The 6321-nt window shown below is 40.6% G+C and overlaps 1 long non-coding RNA gene across 1 annotated transcript; it reads right to left on the bottom strand.

Moving 5' to 3' along the window:
* Positions 1 to 5001: 5001 nt before the first annotated feature.
* On the bottom strand, positions 5002 to 5788 carry LOC120858998. The gene is made up of 2 exons (XR_005720019.1): positions 5673 to 5788; positions 5002 to 5324 (listed from the first exon to the last, which is right to left on the bottom strand). It is a non-coding gene; the product is annotated as an uncharacterized LOC120858998 (long non-coding RNA).
* Positions 5789 to 6321: the final 533 nt, after the last annotated feature.

Raw genomic sequence — 6321 nt, 5'->3', positions numbered from 1 at the left:
TTTGAGAGAACAACACTGAAACATGTATATTACAATATGTGGACTAGATCACCAGTCCAGGTTTGATGCATGAGATAAGGTGCTCAGGGCCAGTGCCCTGGGATGACCCTGAGGGATGAGATGGGGAGGGAAGTGGGAGGGGTGTTCAGGATGGGGAACACATGTACACCCATGGCTGATTCATGTCAATGTATGGCAAAACCACTACAATATTGTAAAGTAATTCGCCTCCAATTAAAATAAATAAATAAATTTTTTTAAAAAAGTACAGATGTAGCTTCAGAGTAACTTAGATGGGTTGTGGCTTCCTGAGCATGGAATAAACAAGAGAGGGTTATGAAATAAGAAAGGGGGACAGTAGGCCAGGCTAAATTAGCCAGAGCAAATGTTACAGCCTGCCTGGGCTCACAACCGTGTTCTTCCATCTCTTCATCCAGTATTGGGAAGCTATACAAACCCTACTAGTTATAATCAAGGGTATGTCACTCCCATCTTACCTGTTGCTCGTGTAAACAGATTACTTGTGAAAGGAAAAAACAATGAATTTTGGGAGCAAGAGACATCTGTAGTTGACTTTATAAACCCAAACCAAAAGTTCAGATTGACAAATAATATCTTTTTTCCTTTACTAGTTAGATCCCTTGTAACAAAATTTTGTCTTTGTTGACACTCTGGCAAGTAATAGTGACAGGCCAACGAATGTCAATAGCAAAGTGTAAAGGAAAGAAAAGAAAGCAATGGGCATAAGAGTTAGAAGGGATAATTAGATCCTTTATAGTTGAAAGTGGAATGTAGGCACAATTAAACAATCATTAACAAATTTCTCTATTCAACAGAAAATTGGATTGCCTGTTTTTTTTTCCCCCCTTAGCGCATATGAAAATGGTATGAGAACTAACCTGATGTATGACAGTTCATACCCACAGGTGCAACCAGAGAATCCTCTGGCCACTGATTCCTCCTAACTAGTCTTAGCCTCCAAACTTGTATTATCTAATGTAATTGCTGCTATCACATGTGGCAACTTAAATGTAAATTAATTAAAATCATAAAAAAATAAGAAGTTTGGCTTCTCTGTCACAGCAGCTACATCTCAAGTGCTCAGTAGTGCTAATGCTAATGTATTGAACAGTGCAGATGCAGGACATTTCCATCATTAGAGAAGTTTTTATGGGAAAGCTCTGCAAGCTTCCCAGTTTACCCTAAACATCCCCACTAAGCTAAGACTACTCATGCATAATTTTATCATATCACTTCTTGGCTCATAAACTTCTGATGGATTTCTTACTGCCACCGGGACAGTGCTTCTCAACATAAAACACACATTTGTATTATCTAGAGATCTTGTTAAAAATGCTGTGTCTGATTCAGTAAGACTGCAGTGATCCCATGATTCTGCATTTCAACTCAGCTACCAGGGGACACTGATGGTGTTCCTTCAAGCATTCCAAGTTCTCTATTCACTCACCAGCTCTACCTGATGTCCATCAGGTTCTAGAAATGGCCCTTCTTTGCTCCAGGGGCTGTTTATTAACATTTCCTCTTCCCTGGTGGCTCAGATGGTAATGCGTCTGCCTACAATGTGGGAGACCCGGGTTCAATCCCTGGGTTGGGAAGATCTCTTGGAGAAGGAAATGGCAACCCACTCCAGTATTCTTGCCTGGAGAATCCCACGGACGGAGGAGCATGGTAGGCTACAACCCATGGGGTCGCAAAGAGTCAGACTGGGCGAGCTTCACAGCTTCACAGCTTCTGATGACAGTATTCACTCCTGCTCCCTTCCTAGGTTCCTCCAACTTCTTCGTCCTTAGGGAGGTTGTTCCCATTGACTCAAGCCAGCTCAATCACCTCTACAGAGGTGGCTTTCAAACTTCAGTGTGCATAGAGATCACCTCAAGGAAGCTTAAGAACTTGTGCTACTCAGGTGCTGTGTACTTGGTCACTTCCGTCAAGTCTGACTCTTTGTGATCCCATGGACTTCCAGGCTCCTCTGTCCATGGGATTCTCCAGGCAAGAATACTGGAGTGGGTAGCCATTCCCTTTTCCAGGGGATCTTCCTGACCCAGGGATCAAACCTGGGTCTCCTGCATTGCAGGTGGATTTTTTTTTTTTTTTTTAACATCCAAGCCACCAGGGAAGCCTGTGCTCAGGCCCTACTTCAGGAGAATCTAGTCCTTACATTTGAGATGAGGCCCAGAACCCACTTGATTCAGACTTTAGGCAATTCTAAGTGTTTCCCTGACCAAACTCTGAGAAATACTGCCCTTAGTATACTTCCTGGCTATATAACTGATTTTGATACTTAAAAAACTTATATATAACCTTATACTGATATACCACTGCTTGTAGTATTTTTTTTATCTATTGTGAAATTAAGTATAAACAATGTTGGAATCCCTTGAGGGAGATTTTAAAAGCCTTCATTCAGAGGCCCCATCCCGAGACTGATTTAACTGGTAAGGAACTCATCATTAGTGTGTGTGCTCAGTTGTGTCCAACTCTTTGTGACCCCATGGGCTGTAGGCCACCAGGCTCCTCTGGCCATGGGATTCTCCAAGCAAGAATACTGGAGGGGGTTGTCATTTCCTCCTCTAGGAGATCTTCCTGACCCAGAGATTGAACCTACATCTCTTAAGTCTCCATCTCCTGTATTCACAGGAAGATTCTTCACTACCAGCGCCACCTGGTAAGCCTTTGATAAGGGAATATATTTTTGTTTGTTTTCTAAAGCTCTTTAATTCCTTTCCTGTGGCTGCCATAACAGAATACTATAGATTTGGTGACTTCAGATAACAGACATTCCTTCTCTCAGTGTCCTGAAGGTTAGAAATATGCAGTCAAGGGGCTGGCAGGCCATGCTTCCTCTGAGGGCTCTGGGAGAGAGTCTATCTGTTGCATGCTTCTCTCCTAACCTCTGCTGCTTGCCGGTTATTGTTGACATTTCCTGGCTGATAGCTTCATCTCTCTAATTTCTGCCTTTTTCCTTGCATAGCTTTCTCTCCTGTGTCCATGTCTCCAAATCCCATTCTTCTCATACAGACAGTGGTCATTGGAATTGTTTGTGTGTGAATGTGTGTGTGCTCAGTCGTGTCCAACTCTTTGTGACCCCATGGACTGTAGCCTGCCAGACTCCTCTCAGGCAGGAATACTGGAGTGGGTTGCTATTTCCAACACCAGGAGATCTTCCTGACCCAGGGATGGAACCCGTGTCTAAGTCTCCTACATTGGCAAGCGCATTCTTTACCACTGAGCCACCTGGGAAGCCCCCATGGGATTTGGGACCCACACATATCAAGTCTGACCTCGTCTTAACTTGATTCCATCTGCAAAGACTATCTCCAAATAAGGTCACAGTTAAAGTATCTTGGGCTAGGACCTCAATCTCTCTTTTTTTGTGTGGGAAACAATTCAACCTGCAAGGTCCTCAAGTGATTCTAATGCACAGCCCAGTTTTAAGAACAATGGTTCTGAAACTTGAACATACAACACAGTCACCTTGGGGCTCAAAAATTGAAAGGTTGCTGAATCCAAACTCAGATTTGGATTCTTGGGCCTAAGAATTTGCATTTTTTCACAAGTTTGAAAACCACTGGTGTAGGGGAATGGAAAGTACGGTGAATGCACACTTTGACCCTTAAACAAAGCATGTTTGAACTGGGTCCACTTCTGTGATATTTTTTTCAATAGTAAGTACTACTGTACTATACAACCTGTGGTTGGTTAAATCCACAGAATCACAGATGCAGAGGAACCTCATGAACAAAGGACTGAGAATAAGTTATACACACAGGTTTTTTTACTGTGCAGAGGGTTGGCACCTGCAGCCCCTTTGCTGTTCAAGAGTCAACTTTATTTCTTTCCTGCCCTTGGAGGAACAATGTAGGTATCACCTGGCAGCTGAGGAGAAGTGCAGAACTTTGAGCCCACCCCAGATTCCTGAATCCAAGAGTGTATTTTAACAAGATTCCCAAGTAATTTGCACTTCCATTAAATTTTAAAATAAAGTTGATCTTAAATCGCTAGTTGAATTAGTTAGTAAAGGGATGTCTGGATAAAGAAATAAATGTGTGCTAAGTTGTTTCAGCCATGTCTGACTCTTTGCAACCCTATGGACTGTAGCTCCCAGGCTTCTCTTCCATGGGATTCTCTAGGCAAGAATACTGGAATGAGTTGTCATCCTCTTCTCCAGGGAATCTTCCTGACTCAGGGTCAAACCCACAGCTCTTATGTCTCCTGCATTGGCAGGCAGGTTCTTTAACATTAGGGCAACCTATGACTGAATACTAAAAAAGATTCCCTAACTGCCTTTCTCCCAGGAGACAAAAAAGTGGTCCTTCTAAATCCATTGATCAAGTTGTCTTAGCAACTCTGAAGACACTGGATCATCATCACAGTAGCCCCAAGGGAGTCTGTCTGTTGGTTCTTTGGCAATGGAGTGTTCTTGCTTATTTGGTCTTTCTCAGGCTTTAACCAAGAAATTCCATACTTTCCTCTACCTGCCTCTTCCCAAATGACCTCATCTTAACATTTTGTGGCTTCTCTATCAGCACTTTGTCATTTGTGCCAAAATCTGAAATAGGAGGCTGGCTGGAATACAGAGAAGTAGAGCACAGTGTAGATTTAATGATGAACTGGCTTTGGGCCAGGATGGTAGCAGGTAAGTTTCAGAGTTTCAGCTGAAGAAGAAAGAAAAGCTTTTAGAAAGCTTAGAGCCAAGTCAAAACATGCCATATATGATTTTTTTTTTTTTTGGCAGATATGCTGTAAAATAAGAGTAGACCAAATTCCCCAGGTAACAGTAATTGACCTATAAATGTCATTATTGATAGATTGTGTTTCTGGAAACATTGTTCTAGAGCTAAAGTGCTCATGTGAATCTCAAAAAGGAATTTAGAGACAAGCTTTGAAAGTCTTTCTTTTTCTCTCTCCACTACTGATTTCCATTTTCCTCTTGGAGAGCTGCACTTTTTTTTCCCTCTTAAGCAAGTCACACACCCAAGCTGTCACAAACAGTTGTCTTCTAGAAGGCCAATGTTTTCTTGGAAAAAAGAGTTGTTTTTCAAAGGCCATTACCTTTCATTCCTTGATGGAGCCATTTCACATAGACAATGAATCATTTAATAGAAAGATTAATAGAGTTCGCATTAAAGTTTGCTTTTTTTAACTTGACAGTTTGAGAAAGAGTTGATATTTCATTTTAATAAAATGGGTATTGTCTGGAGAGGCACAGTCTGATTTTAGGAAGCAATGCTGTACATGTGGTACCTCCTGTCACATGGCTTAAGAAGTATTCCTTTAATGTTTTGTTGCCTCCTCTTCCTCTTCTGTAAAATAGGATTAACAAAGTTACCAATCTGTCTCCCAGATGTCTGTTAGAAATAAAGATAACACACATCTCATAACTAAGAAAAAAAAAATCTCTCATGTCTTTAGCCATATAATATAGTTACATTTCTGTAATCACTACTTAATTTAAATTCTTTTTTTTTTTTGGCATGAACTTATGAAAATCAGTTTCTACATTCTAAATGTTCAGTTAAAGCATATAAGGTTTTTTCTTTTTTTTCTTGTCTGAAATTAACCAGTTGCACACATTAGCAGCTTTGTAATAAAGATCACATTAACAACTCTAGATATTTCTGTATTTGTCCACAATGAGAAATGTTGCCTACCTAAATCCAGGATGAAGAAATTCTCCTTCTTCTCTCTGTCATATATTCTGCTAGTAAATTGCTGAATCACTGTGCGTGGCAGCTGAGTTCAGCTCTTGGGCATGCCTCTTGGAGAACTGGCAGGGGCACCCAAGGTCCCTCTCCTATTTCTAGATAACAGGAATAGCAAAGAAGTCTGATGCCATACTCTCAACAGCTATGTGAGGATGTGTGTGTATGAGAGAGAAATTATTTCCTTCCTCTTTATTAAAGCTGGTAGAGACTGTATCCCTGCATGTTTATGCAAATCACAGTTTATCCAATTTGAGCATAATGTAAGGATCTTAAGAAATCTTGTAATATGACTCTAAATGGTAGTATGATAAAATGTAGGCAGCCCTAGACAGGAGTCAGGGGAGTTGGGTCCTGTCTCACTGAGGTACATAAACTATAAGTCACTTTCCAAGACTAAGGTGAGTAAAAATTTGATACTTAAAATTTTCCTTCTCTCACTGTAAAAATAAACCACAATCTGCAGATTAATTCTACTTTTTTTTAAAATTCTACTTTTAAAAATTCTTGTTGGGAGTAGTACAACATTCTGGTAATAACGTTTTATTAATTTCCAGTTCTATTACCATTTTTGTCTTCCTCAAATTGAAACAAATCT

The sequence above is a fragment of the Oryx dammah genome, unplaced genomic scaffold (genome assembly GCF_014754425.2).
Source record: "Oryx dammah isolate SB20612 unplaced genomic scaffold, SCBI_Odam_1.1 HiC_scaffold_2, whole genome shotgun sequence".
In the NCBI taxonomy this organism is placed as follows: Eukaryota; Metazoa; Chordata; class Mammalia; order Artiodactyla; family Bovidae; genus Oryx; species Oryx dammah.
Note: the sequence above shows the minus strand (reverse complement) of the source record. Positions and strands in the feature narration are given on the sequence as shown.